This window comes from Antechinus flavipes, chromosome 4, assembly GCF_016432865.1.
Source record: "Antechinus flavipes isolate AdamAnt ecotype Samford, QLD, Australia chromosome 4, AdamAnt_v2, whole genome shotgun sequence".
Lineage (NCBI taxonomy): Eukaryota > Metazoa > Chordata > Mammalia > Dasyuromorphia > Dasyuridae > Antechinus > Antechinus flavipes.
The window spans coordinates 270,491,638-270,516,856 of record NC_067401.1 but is presented as its reverse complement, the minus strand read 5'-3'; the positions used below and the strand labels follow the sequence as shown (position 1 = coordinate 270,516,856).

General features: G+C 32.6%; 1 protein-coding gene across 3 annotated transcripts in view; it reads right to left on the bottom strand.

The window, feature by feature from the left end:
• Positions 1-25,219, bottom strand: part of FUT9 (fucosyltransferase 9) — a 277,570-nt gene that overhangs the window by 41,365 nt on the left and 210,986 nt on the right. For 2 of the 3 annotated variants that reach the window (XR_007953592.1, XM_051997419.1), the window contains exon 3: positions 23,837-23,948. The gene's annotated coding sequence lies outside the window, so the exon portion shown is untranslated. Of the gene's footprint in view, positions 1-17,581; positions 17,658-23,836; positions 23,949-25,219 lie in introns of all 3 variants that reach the window. The other variant, XR_007953591.1, reaches the window with a different exon arrangement.

Here is a 25,219-nt window from a genome sequence, read left to right as displayed (position 1 = left end):
ACACTTCTCTAGTTGTATTATACATACATATTTTAGCTCCCTAAGTTGACTGTAAACTGTTTGAACATAGACATCATGTTTTCATTTATACATGTCCATGGTGCCTACCTGACATCACTAAATTATTAACCAAGATGATAAAAATGAAGTTTAGCTATTTCATTTAGATATTATGTTATGGCTAAAAAAATTTCATTTGTATAATCTTTAGATAATTGACAATTCATTTTGATCTAGCTCTACTAATGGTTACCAAATATTAATTGGAAGAGCTGTTACACAGAAGAGGGATTAGCTTTATTCTGCTTGACCCTAGAAAATAAAACAAGTAACAATAGGAAAGATTTAGGTTTGATGGTAGAAAACACTTCCTAATGATTAGAAGACTCTCAAAAATAAATGGCCCACCTTAGGAGGTAGGGTTAGTTCTGTAATGACATTTATTTAGAAAATCAAATTTGTTCCAATAGAATTGATGCATTAGGGAAAAATTTGAATATAATGCAAAATTCATGTTTGTTTCTGTGTAATTCCTCAGAAAGAAATGCTAGATGAATATAGAAACCTGTATCTAACTGAACCAGGTCATATGGAAACACACAAAATACACACATGCACATCTTTCAAATATCTACAACGTACCTCAGTCTAGTTTTCCTACAAGGTTTTGATTTGTTGTTCTTCCATAATTATGAACTTCTTTATATTAAATTAAAAAAAAACAACAACATCCCAAACATATCTAAGCATCATACTTCAATACTGTTTAAATATACCACTTTATGGATGCAAAGTGTTTTCACCTAAATGATTCCTTTTAACAGTCTAATTGTTATCTTTAATTTCATCCTCCCTTCCCTGGCTGTTAAATTTGTTTTTTACTTTGAATATGCTGTTTCCCTCCCCTGGAATATGATTTTTTAAAATCTCTTAATCTAGTTCTTATACTTTATTTAAGACTTATTCCAAATCTGACTTCTTAACACTCTTTGTCCCATAAGTTGTGATTTTACATATATAGTGATTTTTAGGAGTTTATGTTGAATTAGAGGAGAATTGATGACAGGGGATCCTACCTCACTAGACATCTTAAGAAAAGAGTGAATCATCACTTGTTAGATATATTATAGAGGTAATTCTTATATAGATATATTTTTACTAGATGGCCTCCTATAATCCTTCCAACTCTGTTTCTGGTTATGTTGTTAGCCTGGAATCACCACTCTTGTCTTTTAATAAAATAGATTATTTTTCAGTGAAACACATGAATTTGTGGTGTGACAAACACCTGGGAGTCAGAATGCCTTTATTTTAATTTTGATCCAGTTACTAGTCAACTGTAAGACTGGCCAAATCACTTCACTTTTCTGCGTTTTGGAATGCTCTCTTATTGAAGTATATTGGACTAGAAATAATTCTTCTAGCCCTAAAATTCCATTATCTTATTTTCCCATTCCTGAAAAGGAAATATAGTTTAATGTTTTCAGCACTAGTACAGCAGAGGATGAAACTTAAATCTTGTGGAACTGTGAAGCTCAACTGCCACTTTCCTTCTTATTTCTTCCTTTTCTCTTTCTCTCCTTCCTTTCTTCCTCTTCTCTCTCCCTCCCTTCCTTCGCTCCTTCTCAATGCATTGTAGTCTGTATTTTTGATTAAAAAACTGCTTGTTTGGCATTAGTTATCAGATCACAATCTGAAACATGCTGTGATGGTCCAGTTTCTTGCTCTTAACAGAGTTTCTTTTCTACTTGTCCTGACTTTTGGCAGGAATCTAAACACTGATACAAACCCACATTATTAAGACTGCAGTATTCAAAAAAGAGGGCAAAGGGTCCTAGAGGTCAAATGGATAATCAGCTGAACATGAGTAAGCAATGTAGTGCTGATTTCAAAGGGGACATCAGCAAAAGACTCATTATACTCAAGCCAATACACAGTCTGCTGAGAATCACTTTGGCAGTGATAAGCTCATATAGGTGGAACAATATGACCCATTTCTCCAGAAAAGACATTTTTTAAAAGATGTTTCATTCAAATCATGTATTGCATGCTAATTTTTAGCATATGGTTCTTGCCCCTATATTGCTTTTGGTTAAAAGTTTCAAATGTCCTTTAGCTGCCTGATTTCTAGGTTCAGATTTGGAAAGAATCTAATTATGATGAGGTAGACCACTCAAGGCATTCTCCAAACCTTAGGTACCATGCTGATTGAGAAGTTATCTCTTCTACATCACAATTTTCCCCACATTTTTGAAATATATATAGGCATAAGAAATTAAATGGGCATTTTCTGGGAATTTTGTGGAAGCTATAGATGACACAGAAAAAGTTTAGAATCTCAGAGCTGCATAAAATATATGTAGAGAGCTGTATAATCTCAACATTATTATATCTTTAAATATCATAAATATACCCAAATTTTATGATATTATAAATACTCCATAAAAGAAAAATTCAGACTTCTCTGGTCCAAAGGGAAGACCAAAAAATTTTATGTAGATTTTCTAGATCATGGGGACACTATGCTCTCAATCCCTGCAAGGTGAAAGGGATAACTATAATTCATTCCAGGATCTGGGAGTCAGTATCAGACTTAAAAGATGCACTAGTTTTAATTGTTATATGTTATTGGGCACCATGTTGAGCTTTTTTTCAGCTAGATTAATATCTCACTCTTCCTGTCATGCCTCATGAATATGGGTTTAGAACAATGCTCAATCTTTTTAATTTCCCATGTATATAATGACCAACTAAGGCTGTTGACTTCTGGAAAGACAGCAGACACTGGAGAAGATGGGATTTTTATCAGGAAAGAAATAGTCATACTATACTGGGACAGAATGCTTTAAAGATGTCAAAGGAAATGATGTAAGAAACCTGCCAAAGTTGATCACATTGAAACAATAAGAAAGGTGGGGATCTCCTTGGGTTTCATGTCTCATGGGCTCAATACTCACTTTGTAGTTGATTCATTTAGCAGGATTTTATGATGACTTTCTGAACTAGAGGAATTCCACACAGGTTCTTTGATCTTTAGCTTTGATCTCAGGGGTATCTTGTCCAAATCCCTTATTTAAAAGATGAGGAAACAGGGATTCAGGGAAGAGGTTTAGTGACTTTCCCAAGTTCACAAAGGAAGTGTCAGAGATGAGATTTGAAACCCAGTCGTCTGACTCCAAATTGAGTAATATTCAATCAGGTAATATGGCCATAGCAATATTCCTAACCAGGCACATAAGCAAAAACTATTTTGTGGCTTAGTGTTAATAGGTTTTCTTCTGCTATATTTGGTAATGTTTGCCCCTCTAGCATCTATCAATGCTTTTTTATATAGTAGATATTTACTAGATAATTGGTTATATTGAAATAAAATATTAGTGGTCCACATTGGGCAATACAAAGTACAGTACAAAGCATGGATTTGAAAGTAAATGAAATATCTACTAAGGTTCAGGTTTAATATGAATAAAAACCAGTGTTCTAGTTTTCTTTCTGCTTAAGAATAAGTCTTAGAAAACATTCAGACTTGATTCTGGATTACACTGGTTCCTTAAGTATTACTTTGAAAACAATAATAACAGCACTACCACGATCAAAATCCTTATCTGATTCATGATCCAATACAATAATAACAGCAAAAAATACCACTATCTGAATTTGAAAATTATTACAGGTAGCAATTGGCTCATAGATCATAGTTCAAATCCCTACTATAAATATTAAATTTCCTTATATAGCATATTGTAAACTGTTGCCAGGGGTGATATTGAGTTTCCTGGCATTTATCAAGTGCTGCATTGAATTCTCATGCATCACAATCTCATTTTGACCTGTGGCACATGTTTAAAACTACTTCTACTTAAATTCCCATGAAACTCAGTATTCCCACTTGGTTTTGATTGAGAACTCTTGTTTTCTTTCAAGATTTCATATTACCTCCCAGTACTTCATTAAAAACTTCTTTAGAACTCCATTTATATAAGAATTTTTAGCTTTTATCCAATATTTTGGCCCAATTCTTTTTTTTTAATTTTTAGTAGCTTTTTATTTACATGTTATATGCATGGGTAATTTTGCAGCATTGACAATTGCCAAACCTTTTGTTCCAATTTTTCCCTTCTTTCCCCCCATCCCATCCCCCTGATGGCAGGTTGACCAATACATGTTAAATATGTTAAAGTATAAATTAAATACAATATAAGTATACATGTCCTAACAGTTACTTTGCTGTACAAAAAAGAATCAGACTTTGAAATAGTGCATTATTTTTGGCCCAATTCTTTAAAAAATTATCCTATCTATGATTTCATTAAGGTATTTCAAAATCAATCCAAATGTATGGAATTTTCAAAATCTAATTTTATAGGAACAGAAAATGAATGTACTTTCAGAACTTGTATTTTAATTTCATTAAGGCAGAATTATGTATTTTATAATTATGCCTAGGAATAACTTACTTTTGCTCAGACTAATGAAGAAATAACTTACTCAGGATTATTCTAAATTTATTCAGTTTGGTAGAAAGAAAGTCACTTTTCATTCACCTTTATTATAAGGCACTATTGGCCCTTTTTCTACTCACTTAAAACACTTCTACATACTCCCTAAATGACGAATATCAGTACTCTTCAAACCTGAAGAGGGAAAAAAATAAGGAGAATACTAAGGGAGTGATATTGAGCATAGATTGCACAATTTTGATTCAGGAAGATCTGAGTTCAAATGTCTCATCTGATAAGTTAATAGAGATGCAATTATGGACAAGACATTCATTATCTCTGTAACTCAGGCAATGTTTTAAGATATTAATAATACTAAGATATATTTATATGGTGATTTAAGGTTTACAAAATGTTTTCCATATATTATTTCTTTTGATTCTCACAACAATTCATGGAAATGGGTGCTCTTATTATCCTTAGTTTATAGATAACAAAATTTAAGCAAAGATTTTGACTTGCCCAGGGTCATACATCTTGTAAGTAACTGAGGATAGATTCTAACTTGAAGACAAATAATAGGCTGATATGCAAAAAATAAAAAGATAGGAAAAGGAATGTTATAAATGCTTCCTTCTGTCAAAATTTTTTTTAACAATCTCATATTGTGTAACAATTACACATTTGCATTAAAAATATTTCCTTCTGATGGATAATCAATTCTGCAATAGATTCAAATGAACCTTAACAATCAGCATTGTTTTTCAAAGAATCATAGAGAACCATTTCTCTATTTCTAACCATAAGGAATCACTTCAAATTCCTCGCAATAAACCATTGATAAAGTGTCAAACAGGTAGTTCTCAAGGATATATACTCAAGATATTTATGTATATATATGTATATGAAATATTTGTATATGAAAAATTTTTGTAACTAATAATTAGAGAAATATACATTGAAAGGATACAAACTCCATGTATTACTAGCAAAGTTCACAAAAAAGAAAAATGATGAATGTTGTAAGACTTTCAGGAAAATAGGTACATTGATGGCTATGTATTTTTCCAGCTGCTCTGGAAAACAATTTGGAACTTGCTTAGACAATTACTTAACTATGCATCCTCACTGATATCAAAAAGGCCTGTATTCTAAGAAAGAAGAAAAAAGATCCTATATGTATAAAATAATTTTGTCAGCTCTTTTCTGTATTAGAGAAAAGAAAAAGGCTAAACAAATTATGACATTAATATAATGGAATATAGCTTTTATACTACAAGAAATTAAGAATATCTAGGAATACTTAAATAATTGATCCAGCATGAAGTAAGCAGAACAAGGAGAACAATTTATGCTATAGCATTGTTATAAAAATGAACAACTTTGAAAAATAGTATTTCTGATCAGTGTAATGACCAACCATTATTCCAGAGGAATGATGAAGAAAATTTCCTACCCTTGGCAGAGAGGTAATTAATAAATATACAGAATGATATATGTGGTTTTAGACATGGCCAATATGGAAATTTGTTTTTACTTGACTGTTGATTTGTTCCAGGATTTGGGCTTTTTTTTTTTTTATTAGGGGAGTAGAGTGGGATGTGGAAGAAGAAAAACATACTTGATAATTAGAAAAAAATTAATTAAAAAAAAATCCTGCCTCAGACACTTGTTAGGTATATGACGTTGGGCAAAATGACCTACCTTAGCAGGTAGTTGATAGCTATCTCAGCAGGATATGTGAATCTACTTTCAGGACTGTCAGGATTAAATGAGAAAATATTTGAAAAGTGCTTTATGAACTTTAAAGACTATATAAATGTTTTTTTGGGGGGAGGAAGGGAAATAAAAAAAAATTTTATTAATTTTAAAATAGTTAAATAAAATAAAACAAAATAATACAGGAAACCACAGAGGCAGTTCCAAAAATTTACAAAATAATTACTGAAGTCAATAAAATAACAGAAATCAACCCTCTTCTGAGAAATAATGAAACAAAACTACAAAGTCACAAAATTATTTTAAATACATTATAAAATAACAAAGATAAAAATCTCCCTGATTTTCTAATGAACTATTCTTAGAAAGACATTCTGTTAAAAAAAAAAATGTGTGGGTATGTGTGTGTTTTTCCTGACAGAAGAGAATCCTTAGGAAGATCTCAGTTCATACATAAAAGTCTTCAGACTGATTACACAGGATTAGAGAAGTGATCCTCTGTACTTCACACTCTCATTCTGACTTCTCCAATACTGTATCACCAATATCATAACTTCAAGAGTCAAATGAAAACAGATTTAGATCTGGAAGGGAACCTAGAGGCCACTGAGTCTAACTTCCTCATTTTCCAATGAGCAAAGTGAGATTAAGAGAATTTGAATGCAGGGTAGAAGCCCCACCTTCAACAATAACAATCATTAAGCAATCTAAACTCATCCAACAAGGAGCAAATATTGTGGACAACATAGCACCATAATTATTTCCTCAACTTTAGGGGCAGCACAATACAATGATAAGAATACTGACTACAGGCTAACAGGGGTTAGGTTCAAATCCTACCTCCTGATTTTTATTTCCTATATGACCTCTGGAAAGTTACTTAACTTCCCATGGCCTCAATTTCCTCATCTGGAAATGAGAGATTTAGAATAAATTAAACAGACTGAGAGCTTTACTAATTCCACATAATTGGTTCTAATTTTATTTTTTTTTACTCATTTTTGTTTGGTCATTTCAGTCATGTCCAACTCTTTGTGATTCCATTTAGGGTATTTTTGGGGCAAAAATATTGAAGTGATTTGCCATTTCCTTCTCTATCTCATTTTACAAATGTGTAAAGTGAGGCAAAAGGGTTAAAATGTTTGACCAGGGTCACACAGCTAGGAAGTATATGAGGTTAAATTTGAATTTAGGAAGATGACTCTTCCTGACCATAGGTCTGGTGCTTTATCTACAACACCTGCCAACTGATCTTTTTTCACTTCATAGCACAGCATTAATTTTTGCTGTAAGGAATTGTAGCACATACATTTAAGCAGGCAACTCATGCATATGCATTTGATTGCAAGATTCATGCAATTCCTAGAAAACTTGCCCCTATAATTCCACACATACCACATACCTTTTGAAAACCACTTTTCTCCAACCTATGGCAGAATAGTCGTGTACTTAAAACATCCATGTGTATGCATCATACACACATATATCTATATTATAAATACAGGTGTATGTACATATGGCATGTGTAAATGTTCACATCCATGTAAATGCATGCATATAAATAAAACATTTTATTGGAGCCAGAGAGAAAAGATTTCACAAATAATTATCATCTTGCACAAGCATGCCAAGATTTATGGCTTCCCATAAACATTTGTCCTAAAAACATTTCTGAATGAAAAGTCCCTTGTTTTTCAAAATTGGAATTAAATTTCAAAATAGTAAAATTAACTAGAATATTGAATGTTTATTTCAGAACCTCTCAACTAATCTCTTACATTGATCATCCACCATGGGCTAGAACTTGAGCTCTCAAAATCTTTGTAAGAAGAGTGAAAGCAGTTCTGTTGACATAAAGTCCCCCCCCCCTTTCCGTTTATTTCTTTTTAATATACGTTACTTTATAAATCATGTTGGGAGAGAAAAATTAGAACAAAAGGGAAAAACTTTGGGAGAGATTTTAAAAAAAAACAGAAAAAAGAAGTGAATGTTAATTTACATTCAGTCTCCATAGTACTTTTTCTGAATGCTGATGGCATTTTCTGTCCAAAGTCTATTTGGATTATTTTGGATCACTAAACTACAGAAGAACCAAGACTTTCATATTTGATCATTGTACATTCTTGCTGTTATTGTGAATAATATATTCCTGGTTCTACTTGTTTCACTCAGCATCAATTTATGTAAATCTTTCCAGGGCTTTCTATAATCAGGTTGTTCATTATTTTTTAAACAATAATATTCCATTACTTTCATGTACCACACCTTGTTCAGCCATTCCTCAATTAATGGACAACCATTCCTTTTCTAATTCTTTGCTATTACAAAAAGAGCTGCTACAAATATTTTTGCTCTGTGGGTCCTTTCCTCTCTTTTATGATTTATTTTGGATACAGACCCAATAATGGCACTGAGAGGTCAAAAGGTATGCAGTTTTATAGTCCTTTGGGCATAGTTCCAGATTGCTCTCCAGAATGATTGGATCATCTCACAACTCCACCAATTAGGGTCTCAATTTTCCCACATCCTGTTCAACATTTATCATTATCTTTTCCTGTAATTTCAGCCATTCTGAGAGTGTGAGTGGTACCTCAGAGTTGTCTTGATTTGCATTTCTCTAATCAGTAGTGATTTAGAGCATTTTTTCACATAAATGAATTTCATCATCTGAAAATTGTCTGTTCATATCCTTTGAGACCCAAAGAGTTTTAAGCATGTTTGACAATGGACTGTAGTTAATTTCCCAAATGTCAGTTTGACCAAATGCAGAAAAAAAATCACTAAAAAGTTAGCCATAGTGGGAACAAAACTATAACATCAAATACATACTACTAATGTATCTAAACATTGTGATCTAGGTTGACAATGCCAAAACTGGTACAATCATGGATCCTTGAAGTACTGAAATCCCATTGAAGATGAAATTTCAAAATTAGGTTGGTATCTGCCCTTTGGTAAGCAAAAATGACTAAGGGGTGCAGATGGGTAATTATGACATAAAATTTTATATTCTGTACCAAGCAAAACTCAACTTAATTCAACAAATATTTATTAAGAACCTATAAACAATATAAAAAATAAAATAAACTCCTTGTACTTTGTTAATTATGAAATAAATCATTAGAGGATAAAGCCTTTTCCTTTGCTGAACTCATTGGGAACACGAGCCAAATTAGGGAAAATATTTACTCTTATAGCATGTAATTCCAAGTGTGCATATGCTCATGCAAATGAATATGTATGTGTGTCTGTATTCTTTTAATTTCTTTGGTGTCAATGAAATAAAATGAAATAACAAAAATTTCTGGTCTTCATCTATGGGTCCAAATAACTCACAAAAAATGTTTATACTACTATAGTTGGAAACTCTTTTAGAATTTATCCAGTTCGGAAAATGAATGGATGCCCATCAATTGGAGAATGGCTGGGTAAATTGTGGTATATGAATGTTATGGAATATTATTGCTCTGTAAGGAATGACCAGCAGGATGAATACAGAGAGGCTTGGAGAGACCTACATGGACTGATGCTAAGTGAGATGAGCAGAACCAGGAGATCATTATACACTTCGACAACGATATTGTATGAGGATGTATTCTGATGGAAGTGGATTTCTCTGACAAAGAGACTTAACTGAGTTTCATTGGAGAAATGATGGACAGAAACAGCTACACCCAAAGAAGGAATACTGGGAAATGAATGTGAACTATTTGCATTTTTGATTTTCTTCCCGAGTTATTTTTACCTTCTGAATCCAATTCTCCCTGTGCAACAAGAGAACTGTTCGGTTCTGCAAATATGTATTGTATCTAGGATATACTGCAACATATTTAACATATATAGGACTGCTTGCCATCCTGGGGGGGGGGAGGAGGGAGGGAGGGGAAAAAAAACGAAACATAAGTGATTGCAAGGGATAATGTCGTGTAAAATTATCCTGGCATGGATTCTGTCAATACAAAGTTATTATTAAATAAAATAAAATTAAAAAAAAAAAGAATTTATCCAGTTCAACATCCTTATTTTTTAGGAAACTCAGGCACAAAAAGGTGAAGACTTTCCAAAGCTCACATAAATGATTTAGTGACTAAACAACTCAGTGTTAGCACACAAGATTCCTGATGCACATTCCAGTACTATTTCTATCATATTGTGCTATTTCTTGATTGATACCAAGTTCAAAATATCTATTAAGAGGGAATTTGGTGCTCTTGCTCAAACACTAATGCTTTTAATCCAACTGCTTAGTTAAGTAAGGATTTTATGGAGGAGCAAAAATATAAGCTTCCCACTTTTGAGTAACTTCAAATGACAATGAATTCTGAAAAATGTCACTGATAAATGAATGGATGGATGGATGGACGAATAAGTAAACATGTAATGTTCTAAGTATTAGGTACTGTGATAGATGCTGGGGACAGAAATACAGAAATGAAGTAGGTCCTGTCCCAAAGGAACTTGTATTCTCCAATACATCTAGGAAAAGTAGGTGACACGGAAGGGAGGTTTTTTGGTTTTGTTTTGTTTTTCTTCAACGAATTCACATGAATTTTGAGTAGAGCCATAGGAGAGTTGATCATCAGACCCATTCTAATAAATGGTAAGAACAAAATCATGAACTGAAAAGGGATGAGGGGAGAAGGAGGGAGAGGAAGGTGGGATCACTTTCTTCATATTTACAAATGCCTTATACAATCACAAAGTTTACCACAATTCAAAATTTGGGAGTGGGGGAAGAAACATTTTCCTCTTTCCTTTCTTTATCACTGACATCTTCTGGCCAGAGGGCATAAAGCAAAACATTTAAGAGGCTACTCTGTTAGCACAGATGTTGCTTTAGAAACCCTGAATACCAAAAGATTCTATGCTTACTAAACTACTTTTGTGTTTATCTTGAGAAATTATAGTGGTTACAGTTTTTCTTAATTTCTAGATGGAATAAAAAAGCTATAATAATTGAATTGTGTCAGTCTCATCATTAATTTAGAGCAAACAATTTCATGATCAAAATGTTAACATCTCCCCACTGGAAGATCAATTCTCTTGTCATCTCTAATCTTAGTGCTTTTACACTGGCTATTTACCTATGCCAGGTGTCCACTTAATTGTTGTTTTTATCTCATAGAATTCCTCACTTCTTTCAAGATGCTTAATCATTACCTTCTAGATGAAAGTTTTCCTGATCCTCCCATATATATAGTGAGTTCCATTAAATATTTTGTATTTAATCTCTACATATGTATTGTATGTATGCTTATCTGCATATACACAGTTTCCCTTTATAGATTGTAAATTTAGAATTAAGAACTGTTTCATTTCCCTTCCTATATCTCCAGTGCCTGGCATCATGACTGGTGCATAATAAATGTCTGTTGATTGATTTACAGGAAAATGTCTTTGAGAGCAGTTTATTGACGGTACACTGTAGAAATTCTAGTCCAAGGAATCCCTCCCCCACCTGAATTACATATGCTACTTGCCTCTCTTGCTGCTCTCTCTCAAGTATAGCAAAACTCAATTATTAAAAATATGGAGAATTCACCCTTTACCCCTATCCCTAAAGTAGAATTGCTATTCTGGATAGAGGTTTATATATATATACTAAGTAAAGGAAGAATTTAAGCAGAAAGTAAAAAGATCACCAAGGAGAATTTAAGGCATAATTTGTAATATGTAGCCACTAGGTTGAATTTTCACATTAAGGAATCAGTAATAAAGTTCATTTTCATTGGCCAAATGACATTCATTATTTGATGAAACAACTAAAATAGAAACCGAAAAAAGACAAAACATTAAACTTAAACCCAACTCTTAAACTTCTCTGAATTTAGTCTGTTGCAGGTGAACTGAAGAGTACATAACCTTATCGTCTGTGGTCTGACACTATAGTACTTTTGATAGTAACTGCTGACAATAGGTACATGAATTCATAAGTGGCATAATTATGTGTCATTTCCTTTTAGCATAGCAGTTTTGTTTTGATTATGTTCATAGATGTGCTGAATGAATTCGAAAGCATTAACTAAATACTTCTTATGTATAAAGTGGCATTTCTCTTCCTCCCCTCTACCCTCCAATACATATTGGGAATACAAATAGAAAAAAAAAGAAAGTACAATTGAATCACAACTATTAGAACTGGAAGGGGTCTTCTAATCTACTTCATTTTACTGATAGGGAAATCGAGGGAAGTGTTCTCTTATCTATGTACTCTGTTCTCTGTTGTCTATAAATTCGTTTTAAAAAAAAGCAAAAAGAACAAAAATGAAATACAAACAAAAAAAATTTGCTAGTTGCTAGCCCCTATTAAGCTATCATTTTATATCTTTTAAGATCCAATAGATAAAGTGCTGGATTTAGAGTGAAGAGAACTGGATTTGAATGATGTTTCAGACACTTCTCAGTTTGTGCGATGATGGGAAAGTTATTGCACCTTTTAAGAGTCTCAACTTACTCATCTGTAAAATGGAAATAATAATCTCAGGATTGATTTTAAGAATGGGAAAGCACCTCTCCACCCTGGAACTTTAACAAAGAGTTAAAAGTAAAGAAATAGGCTGGAAAAATGAGTAAACAACAGGAAAAAATTCTGACTATAGAAAGCAATTATGGTTCAAAACATACACTTAGAAGAAGATAACAAAGTCCAAGTTGCTACATCCAAAGCCTTCAAGAAAAAAAAATGAGTTGCTCTTAGGCCATGAAAGAGGCTCATAAAAAGCTTTTTGAAAATCAAATTAAGATAGGTAGATAAAAAGTTGGGAAGAGAAATGAGTGTGATGCAAGAAAATCATGAAAAATATAAGTCAACAGCTTCATTAAGGAGACAAAAAAAAAAATACCAAAGAAAACAACTCCTTAAAAAACAAGCAAAGCCAAATGGCAAAAGAGATGTAAAAAACTAATGAGGAGAATGCCTTAAAAAGTAGAATTAGCCAAAATGAAAAACAAGGCAAAACAATTCACTGGAAAAAAAAAACTCCTTAAAAAGTAGAATTGGTGCAATGGAAAAGGAAATGGAAAACTCACTGAAGAAAATAATTTCTTAAAAATTAAAACTGAGCAAACAAAAGCTAATGACTTTATAAGAAATCAAGCAACAATAAAATCCAAAAGAATGAAAAAAAAAGATCATGTGAAATATATCACTGAGAAAATAACTGAGCTTAAAAAGAGAGCCAGGAGAGATAATTTTAAAATTAATGAACTACCTGAAAGACGTGAACAAAAAAAGAGCTCAGACAGCATTTTTCAAGAATTTATCAAGGGAAGGGTGCCTGATGTTTTAGAATCAGAGGATAATATGGAAGTTGAAATAATCTATCAATCACTTCCTGAAAGTGATTCCAAAATAAAAATTCTCAGGAATATGATAGCTAAATCCCAGAGCTGCTAGGTCAAGAAGGAAATATTCCAAGCAGCCAGAAAGAAACAAATCAAATATTATGGAGGAACAGTCAAGATAACACAAGATTTAGCAATGTTTACAATAAAGGATCAGAGGGCTTTGAATATGATATTCAAGAGAGTAAAGAAGGTAAGATTACAACCAAGGATCACCTATTCAGCAAAACTGAGTACAATCTTTTAGGGGGGGAAATAGATATTCAATGAGATAGAGGACTTTCAAGCATTCTTAATGAAAACATGAGAGCTGAATAGAAAATGTAATTTTCAAATACAAGGCTCAAGAGAAACATAAAAAGGCAAACAAGAAAAGGAAATCATAAAGGACTTAATTAGGCTAAACTTTACATTCCTACATGGGAAGATGATATTTGTAACTCATAAGAACTTTGCCATTATTAGAGCAGTTATAAGATGTATATATAAATAGAAGGCACGGTTGTGAGTTGAATGTGAAGGGATGACACCTAAAAAACAAATTATGGGATGAGAGAAGACATATACTGGGGTAAAGGAAAAGGGAGATGTAGAATGAGGTAAATTATCTCACATGAAAGAAGCAAAAGAAAAGAGGGAAAAGCAGAGGGAAAGAGAAACTATTTAGAGAGATGGAGTAAATCTTACTCTTATCAGAACTAGCTCAAAGAGAGAAAAAGTACACATTCAATTCAAAACTACACATAGACTATAAGAGTCTATCTTACCTTACAAGAAAGTAGGAAGGGAAAGGGATCAGAGAAAGGGAGGTGATATCAGAGAGAGCAGATTGGAGGAAGGAGAAGTAAAAAGCAAAACTCTGCTGAGGGACAGGGTGAAAGAAGAGGGAGAATAGAATACATGGGAAGAGAGCAATAGAATAGAGGGAAATAAAGTGAGCAATAGTTACCGTGAAAAAAATTTTGAAGCTGTTTTTTTCTGATAAAGATCTCATTTTTCAAACACAGAGAACTGAGTAAAATTTATAAAAATAAGAACAATTCCCCAATTGATAAATGATCAAAAGATATGAACAATTTTTGAATGAAGTAATCATAGCTATTACCATATGAAAAATATGCTTTAATGAACTATTGATTGGAGGGATGTAAATTAAGTTCTGTGATACTGCTTCATAGCTACTAGATTAGCTAATAGGACAGAAAAGGACTGTTAGAGGGGAAGTGGGAAAAATGAAATATTAATGCACTATTGATAGAGTTGTAAATGGATTCATTCCATAGAGCAATATCCAAGAAGCTATAAAACCCTGCACACCTTTTGCACTCTACCACTAGGTATGTATTTCAAAAGATTTTTTAAAAATACCAAAAAAGAAAAAGAACCTATAGTACAAGATATTTATAGCAACTCTTTTGGGGGTCAAAGAATTGGAAATTGAAGGGATGCCAATCAATTGGGGAATGGCTAGACAAACTGTGGTGATTATGACTATTGTACTAAAAAAAAATAATAAGTACCATGCTCTCAGAAAAACCTGGAAAGACTTCCATGAGCTCACGCAAAGCTAAATGTATTAAAGACAAAGTAACAACAATATTTTAAGATGGTTAGCTACAAATGACATCTATTTTTAGCAATATATCAAGGATCCAATACTAACTCTGAAGGACTTATGATGAAAATGTTATTCATCTCCAGAGAAAGAACTGGTTTGATTGAAAGAATCTGATTACAGTTTGAAGCATACTTTTTTTTGCTTTATTTTTCGGAAGTTTCTGGAATTTTTTTTTTTTTTTTTGGGAGGGGAGGAAAGAATGTCTATGTTTTTGTTTACAACATGACTAATATGGAAATGTTTTGCCTGATTACACAAATAACAAATTGCTTGCCTTCTCAGTGAGGGAGGGTGAGAAGAGAAGGAGAGAATTTGAAACTCTAAATTTGAAAAACAAATGTTAAAAATTGTTTTTACATGTAACTGGGGAAAAATAAAATATTAATTTTTTTTTAAAAGATGGTGCTTTCATTGCTTTGTTTCTTCAACACAAAATGATGTCAACTCATCTCCTTCCAATCTAACTTTCTATTTTACTGTAGTCATTTCTACTCTTTTAAAATGACCATCTCAAAGGTAATCAATAATTTTTAAACTCAAAAAATTGGCTTTTCTCAGTTTTCATTATGCTTGACTCTTCTAAAGCCTTGGAAATTATTCATTAATCTTTCCTAGATACTTTCTGTTCTTTGGCTTTCATGACAATGTTTTCACTTGGTGCCTGATAGACACTTCCTTGTATTTCCTTTGTTGACTGATTGATTATCTCCTCTTTCTTTAGCGTTATCTCCCAGGGATGTGCTATAGTAACCCTATTTTCTCTTTCTACATTCCCCATTGGTTATCTCATCAGCTCTCATGGATTTAACAAATAACATGTGTGTGTATATATGTGTGTTATGTATATCTCCAAAATATATTTACTGATTTCTGAATTGATATCTACATTTGAATGTCTTACCAATACCTAAATGTCAATATGTCCAAACGGAAATGAATATTTGGCTCTTATAAACCTACTTCTTCTACAAAATTCTCTATTTCAAAATCTTCTAATGAGGGTGTCACAATCCTGTCTTAGAGCCATCCTTGACTGTTTTCTTTTTTCACTTTTCACATCCAATCAGCTATCAAGTCTTGTATATTATGCCCCCCATAATATCTCTTAAATTTGTCCCCTTCCCTTTATTAATATGTCCACCAACTTGGTTCATGTACTCATATTTTCTAGGACCATTTTAATACAATCCTAAATGGTTTCCTGGCTAACATTGTCTTCCCTATCTTATTCACTTCCCATGAATTTACTGAAATAATTTTCATAAGGAATAGTTCTCAACATGTCATACCTATGATTAGAAAGAACCCTTCATTAGTTTCCCATTTCCTTTAGGATAAAATGCAAACTCTTCAGCTTACCTTTTAAATCCTTCCAAATTCAGGTCCCAAGTTATCTTTTTAGGCTTAATTTGTATTATTTTATTTCATATATACTACATTCCCAATATATAGAATGACAATGTATTCTCTGTACTCAAATTCCTCTACAAGCTATTTATGTTTGCATGTTATCCTTCATTCCTAAAATGAACATGTTCTTCTACTCTGAATCTTTAATTTCGTTCAAAGTTCAAGTCAGCAGCCAATTCCTTTATTAATCCTTTCTAATTAAAAAAAATGTTTGCTGAATTTAAGTAAATTACTTGGCTAAGCTTATATAATTCAGCAGTAGTAAAGTCCTAAATTAGAACTTATATCAAGTGATTTACACATATTAAATGTTTTGAGTCCATAATTTCTTTTTTCCCAATCATATTTTATTTTTCCAAATACATGTAAAAATATTTTTCAACATTCATTTTTTTAAGATTTTGTATTCCAAATTATTTTCTCCTTCCTTCCCTTACCAACCCCCTCCCCAAGAGAGCATGCAATCTGATAAAGATCATACATGTACAATCATTTTAAACATATTAACATAAACATACTTCCAGCTTTGTCATATTGTACAAGAAAAATCAGATAAAAAGAAAAAAAAAACATGAGAAGGAAAAAGAAAACAAAACAAAAAAAAGTGAAAATAATATGCTTTGATCTGCATTCAGTCTCCAAAGTTCCCTCTTTGGATGCAGTTGTCATTTTCCATTTCATGTTTATTAGAATTGTCTTGAATCATTGCATTGCTGAGAAGAGCTAAATCTATTATATAATCATCACATAATCTTGCTCTTACTGTATACAATGTTCTCCTAGTCCTGTTCAATTCACTCAGCATCAGCTCATGTTAAGTCTTTCTGGGTTTTTCTGAAATCAGTCTATTCATCATTTCTTATAGAATTATAATAATCCATTACATTCATATACCAAAATATAGTCAGCTATTCCCAATTGATGGGCATCCATTCAACTTCCGATTTCTTGCCATTTCAAGAAGAGGTGCCACAAAAATTTTTGTACATCACACATTATTTTTTCAAAGCCTTTTTCAAGATCAACTTTGTGAATGATCTAAAAGAGTTACCTTAGTGGCCTGAAAAGGGTTGGTGCCTTTTCCATGTAGGAGAAAGTCTGGAGAGGTTTTATTGCTTTCCAAAAGACTAAGAAGAAAACTAAAATATAAGTTACCCATAGAATCCCTCTTCTGAAAATGGTTTCCACAGAAGGCTTCTATGATTATAGAGAAATACATATTTGAAAGATGTTAAAACTCCATTCAGTTCAAGGATAAGGCACTGGTGATCTCAAAATCCAGAGATAGATTTTCAAACATGGCTGATATGGGAATTTGTTTTGTGGGGATATGAACATATGTTTGAAGGAGTTTTGTTTTTCTTTATTTTGTTTTAATTTATTAGTGGAAGGATAAAAAAATACTTGTTACATGAAAAAAAAATCTATCAAATAAAAAAGATTTATTCTGAAAAATCGCAGTGCATGTATGGAGTAGATACTTAATATGCAAGTAAACATTAAATGAAATTAATTGATATGTCCATATGCTGTGTTCCAAATAGTATGACTCATAATCAAACTCTTCCTGCTTAAACATAATCCAGGAATCCAGGGTGGATTATAGAAAGGGTTATGTAAACTTACAAAGCTGGAAATGATCTAATTTAATTTGTATTCTCTGTAGATATGAATAAGTAATGGTAAGTGTCTAGCAAATAAAGTTCTTCCTTATCAGCATATATCTGACTGGCCCTTTCTGGAGATTCTTGACTCTAATTAGTCTTACTGTCTGAATCAGTAATAGATGTTTGTCTATTCTAGTTTCCATTCCCCATTTTTGTTCCATAGACTCCATCAGATACAGTTTACGTTTGATTCCTCCAGTGAGAATTGTCTTGTTTTGCCCAAAAGTCTATTAAATGGAGTTGGTAAGGAATTATAGAGTCATATAACCAGAATGTCCAGTTCTCCCTCATTTCTGATTCATTCCTGCCCTTATAATACTAGTTTTTTGAACTTGATTGATGCTTGATATTTGATTATGTCCTTATGTGATGAGATTTTGCATTGTTAATAACAATATTGATAGCTCACATTTACATAATGCTTTAATGTACAGTGGAAAGAGCAATGGACTTTGAATTGGAAGTCCTGGTTTTTAGTCTGAGCTCTCTCACTTAATAGCCCTATGGCCAAGTCACTATCTTCCAGGCTTCAGTTTCTTACTAGATAAATTAAAGAACTTCCACGTAGAACCTAGATATTTTTTAATATTTCTCTTGGCTAGAATCACTGTAGTTGATTGAGTATAGGAACCATATGGTCAAATCTGTGCTTAAAGATTATTTTGGCAGAAGTGGGTAGAATGGATTAGAGTGGGGATACATCTGAGGCAGGGAAAACAATCAAAAGCTTGTGACAATAATGCAAGTGAGAAGTAGGCCTAAACTAAGGTAGTGGGTATATATGTTGAGAGAAGGGCTCAGACATGAGAGGCTTCATAAGATGTTTTAAGGATTTGAAAAATGACTGAGCATGTAAGATGAAGGAGAATGCAAATAATAACAATGATAAAGTAATGAAACTGGGTGAGTGAAAGAATTGTGATATCTTTGACAGAATTAGGAGTTTGGAAGAGAAAAGATTTGAGGAAAAAGGTAAAGAATACAATTTTAGACTTGAAAAGTTTAGAATATCTTTGGGCCATTCAATTTGAAATGTCCAACAGGCAAATGATTATGCAAGTCCAAAAAAGGACAGAAGTAGAAGTTTGTAAGTTACCTTCATACATAAAAATTAAACCTATAAAAAAAGAAGGAGGATTCGGACAGAACCTCCCAAATACTTACAGTTGGGGTGGGGGTAGGGGGTATGATATGGATGATAAGCTAGCAAAGAAAACTCAAAAGAAAGAGTCAGATGTGTAGAAAACTAAGAGAGAGTACTGTAACAAAATATCAGAAAAGAGTGAATATCTACAGGGGGAGAATTGTTAGCACTATCAAACAAGGAACACAGGTCAAGATAGATGAAGCCTAAGAAAAGACCATCAGAGTTGGCAATTCCCGTTCAGTTTTAGCAGTTACACTTAGAAGTAATGAGGTTAGAGGGCGGACTGAAAAGGATTGAGAAATGAAAGGAGTAGAGGCAGACAGTGAGTGAATGAAAACAAGCTTTCTAAAAAAATTTTGTGTCCGAGAGAGGAGAGAAAAGATATGGAGAAAGAGCTCCATTAAGGTATCCACCTTCCTTCCCAAAGACAACTTCAGAGTGGTTTTTATTCTAGTCTATACAGATAAAACAATAGGAATATAAATTCAAAGGATCTGAGTTTATGTGTCCATGGTAATTAAATTCATTTTTTTTTTCTGAGTTTCAATATACTTATCTTCAAAATAAAGGAGTTGGACAAATGATTCCTAAGATTGATTCCACTATGAAGTTCTGTTTCTTGTCTTCTTTATGCTGAAATAATAGCTAACATTTCTATGATGTTTACTCTGTGTCAATACAGATAAATTGAGGCTTTTTTCCCCCAAAATGAGAACCTTTCTTTTAATAAAAGACTGGAATGAAGGGAAGAAGGAAAGAGAGAAGAAAAGAAAGAAGGAAGAAAAGGAAGGAGTAAAGGAATAAAGAGGGGAAAGAAGGAAGGTAAGAAAGAAGAAAAGGAAGGGATGAAAGAAGGAAAAAAGAAAAAGAATCCTAAATAGAAAACAGTGAAAAATTAATTGAGAAGATCTAAAAAATAAAAGATGATAACTCAAAGTGATATAATTGGTCACTTCACTGATGGTAGTACTTTTTAAATTTTAATTTAAATCATGCACACTTTTTGACCTTATTTTGGTGTTAACAGTGTGAGATCAGGGTGAAACAAGGATGTACATTGTCAATACTATTATTTAATATTGTACTAGAAATTTTAGGTTTAGCCATAAGCAAAGAAAAATAAATTGAAAGAATTAGAATAGACAATGAAGAAATGAACTATCACTCTTTGCAGATGGTATGCTAGTATGGTTAGAGAATACACTAAAGAGCAACTAAAAAACTTCTTTAAAAAATTAACAACTTTAGCAAAGTTGCAGGATATAAAATAAACCATATACTACATCTAAAAGCATATTATAGAGCAGCAATCACTAAAATTATTTGGTACTAGTTAAGAAATAGAGTGGTAGATCAGTGGACTAAATGAGGTACATAAGTCATAGTAATAAAAGATTATAATAATCTACTGTTTGATAAATGTAAAAACTTCAGGTTCTGGTTGAAGAACTAACTATTTGACAAAAACTCTGGGAAAACTGGAAAAAAGTATAGCAGAAATAAGGCATGGACCAACATTTCACATTGTAACACCAAGATAAGATCAAAATGGGTACATGAGTTAGTTATAAATGGTGATAACATTAGCAAATGAGTAGAGTAGTATAGAGTAGAGAAATGAATAGTTTATCCATCAAATCTATGGAAAAGGGAAGAATTTATGACCAAACAAGAGACAGAGAACATTATGAAATGTGAAATGAATAATTTTGATTATATTAAATTAAAAAGGGTTTGCATAAACAAAACCAATGCAAGCAAGATTCCAAGGTTTATAGCCAATGTTTCTGATAAAGGCCTCATTTCTTAAATATGTAGAGAACAGAGTCAAATTTATAATAATACAAGTCATTCTCCAACTGATAAATGGTCCAAGAATATGAACAGGCAATTTTCATGTAAAGTAATGAAAGTTACCTATAGCTATTTAAAAATGTTCTAAATCATTATTAATTTGAGAAACACAAATTAAAATAATGCTAAGGTTGTAGCATTTCTCAGACTGACTAATAAGACACACACAAAAAAAGAAAAATGTTGGAGAAGATGTGGAAAAATTGAGAAAGCAATGCATTGTTAATGGAGTTGTGAACTTATCCAGATCATTTGGAACTTTGCCAAAAGGACAATCATACCCTTTAATCCTTTGATCCAGTAATACCACTACCAGATCTGTTTCTCAAAGAGATCATAGAAAAATGAGGAAAGAACTATATGCATAAGAGTATTTAAAACATCTGGTGGCAAAAACTGGTGGCAAAGAATAGGGAACTGAGGGAATGCCCATCAACTGGGGAATGGGTAACAAGTATAAAATACTAATGTGCTATAAGAAATGATGAGTAGATGGGTTTTAGAATAACTAGGAGAAATAATGCTGATTGAAATGAACAGAACCCAGAGAACATTGTAAATAGTAATACTGTGTGATAATCAACTATGATTGACTTAGCTCTTTTTGTAATACAATAATGCAAGAAAATTCCAAAAAATTCATGATGGAAAATGCTATTGACATCTAGAAAAAGAAGTACAGAGTCTGAATCCATGTCTTAACATTTTATTTATTAATTATTTTTGGTGGCTTTTCTCTTTTATTCTGTTATTTCCTTCACAACATGACTAATGTGGAAATATGTTTCCATGACTGCACTTGCATAACTGATATCAGTTTGCTTGCTATCATGGAGGAGTAAGAAAGGAAGGGAGGGGGAAAATTTGGAACTCAAAATCTTATAAAAATGAATGCTAAAAACTATATTTGCATAAAATTGGAAAGAATACTATTTACAAAAAAAAAAAAAAAGACTGGCCTAGAGTTATCTAATCAATGGAGAGCTTGAATCCAGTTCTTCTTGATTTTTAGGCCATCTCTTAATCCACTATGCTATACTATTTCTCAGCAACAGAGAGGTTGCTGAATTAAAAATGAATGAGATTCTTGTGTCTTTGGGAAATTTTCCTCTTTTAATTCACCATTTCATTTTCCAGGGACAGATTATCCAATTTATGAATCATCTAAGGAACCATTCTTCTCATTTTTCTTCCTATTGCTATATAATTTGTCTACTTTTAGCAACTCCACTAGCAAACAGAAATGCAGATCTAAAAAGGAGAAAATTCAAATGTATTCACTTTGTTAGTGTTTAATGATTAAGAGAAAGCTCAAGTCATTGGGTGAAATTGAGACAGGAAGATTATATTTGTAAACTTTACAAAATCTTATGATCCACACTATCTATTAACACAGATCAGTATTTTTAATAAGTGAATAAGAATGCAAAATCGTGATTCACCTAGGTTAATTAATATGAATCAATTCAGTAAGTCATACATTTTGTTTTATTTTTCTTATTCACACACAATAAAATATTCAATCCAATACTTTAAGAGTATATTTTTTCTTTTGGTGTGATCAGAACCTCTACTGATATAGATTGCAATTCCCTTATGTCTTACTAGATTGTATTTAAATTGCTTAACCTGAAAAATTAATTTCTCTTCAGCCAGTCTGCCCATGAACCTCTTCAAACTTAGTTGGGCTGGTTCTCATATGACAGATAGTCAATCCATTATTGGATTCTCTGAGAGAAAAGGTAACTAAGTGGGCATTTTTTAGTCCCCAGAACTGTATTATATGGCTATGATGAGTCGAACCTACTAATTACTTTGCACTGACTTAGCCATTCTCCTTTTGTACTTCATGTTAGGTACTATGAAATTCCTCCATTTTTAAAGACATTCAGGAGCAAAGATATGCTTAATATCTACTTGGTCTACCTTATTGCCTCACATAAATCAGAGGCATTGTGTATGATCTTAGATTTAGATTGAAAAGAACCTCAAAAAATATCTAAGCTAATTATTTCATTTTATAGATGATGAAATTAAGATGCAGGGAAGTATAAGATCCCTTGACTTGTTCAAGGAAATATGAAAAGTAAGATTTGAAAAGGGTCCTTTGACTCCAGAGCCAGTCTTTTTTCCAAATGATCTTAGAATTATTATTTTTTTTCTTAGATAGACGGTGCTCATGACCCAGAATGGCATAGATAGGCCAGAAAGGTAAAAGAATAATAGCCTTTTACTTTAACCAATGAAGACTTGTTACTAATAGCGTGGATCATAGACATTATACCTGGGATGAGGTCATAGCAAAACTAGTGTCATGTAGTATGCAGAACTTAATGATAACTTTCTCTGTGTCTCCTAGGAATGTTTGATCATCAAAAGAACAAAAGGTTGATTAATGATTTCTTGTCTCTAGTGTCACAGAAGAAGTGATTAAGGAATTAAAGACATTTCTTTTTGTTCCTCTTACAAAATGATTTTCTACTTGACAGAAGTGAATAGCTCCCCTTAGTCACATCATATACTCTAGTAGATTAATATTTTATATATAATAAAGAGCTACAAAAGAATATTCTGTCTTATCAAATTATTGCTGTAAGTTCCAGATAATAAAAATATCAGATAAAAAAATTTTACTTACATCACACAAGGTGTATTGCAGGAATATCATAAGATTATACTGTGGCAGCAAGTCTCATGTCCAATCCACCCATTATAGTATGGAGGTAATTAAAAGCAGCCAAGAATTAACCCTGTTTATTAAAATACAAATTAGAAATGGATTAAATGGTTGTAGCTTGTTTTTAGAAACAATGAAGAAAGAATCAAAAAGGAAAAATATATGAAAGAAATTCTGAACAATGCAAATATTTGTCCCATCAATGTCACACTCTTAAGAAATGGAATTTAGCTTTCAAATTATCATTATAGTATGATGACACTTAAAGACAACTAAATAATAATGATAGTACTTCAAAAGGAAAATATTAAGGAGAAAAAATGGTAATAACCACTTCAGTAATACTTAGTACATACATTTCACTCTTGACTCTGACATAGCATTCTGACAAATCATGATTAAAGAAAATGGACTGATTGGCTCTATAGAGAATAGTGTAATTCAGTCTTACAAAGCACAATCTGAATTCTCACAAGGAAAAATGATGCTTAGAAGAATTGGGCTACTCAGTAGCACAGTGGATAAAGTACTAAATATTGAATTTGGAATCAAGAAGATATGAATTCAAATATTGTCTCAGGCAGTGGTTAAAGAAAGCCATTCAAACTATAAGCATGGAAAAAATACACCTGTTGAAGGTCACAGACAGTGGGGGAACTCTGGGTGAGGTATAAGACCCTTCAGCCCACAGGGAAACTGCTAACAATGTCTGGTTCGACTTCCCATCTCCCCTAAGGGTTCCTGGCCTTTCAGAGAAGTCAGGGGGCTGTGACAACTTGTGTTGTGATTGAAGCAGAGTGATACCAGGTGGCAAACTACATATAATAGCAAGTTGTTTATGTGATCTCACATGCTCAGTATAGACTTGGCGCATGCCCAGTGTTTTTGTTACATAAAGGTATGAGGGCATAAAACGGGGAAAGTCCTTGAAATAAAAGGACTCCATATTTCTACCATCCTCAGGAATCCTACTTTATTACTCCTCCACTAAAACGGTATGTTTTAATCACCACAGTGTGGGAGCTCTAGAAAGCACGATATGTTTTGTTAACACAAGTTGGGGGCTCTAGAAAGCAGGATATTTTAATCACCCCGGTGTGGGGGCTCTAGAATGCATGGTATGGTTTATCACCCCAACTTGGGGGCTCTAGAAAGCAGAACTCAATATTTTGAGTAAGGGCTGTAGAAAGCAATGGTACATTTTGTCACTCCAACTTGGGGGCTCGAGAAAGTAGGAAACAATATGTACCAATAACTAAAAACTAGAGAAATACAAATAATAAGGATTTCAAGGTGATATAACATACCTTTAAGATTACAAAGTTGGCAAAAAAGAAAAATGAC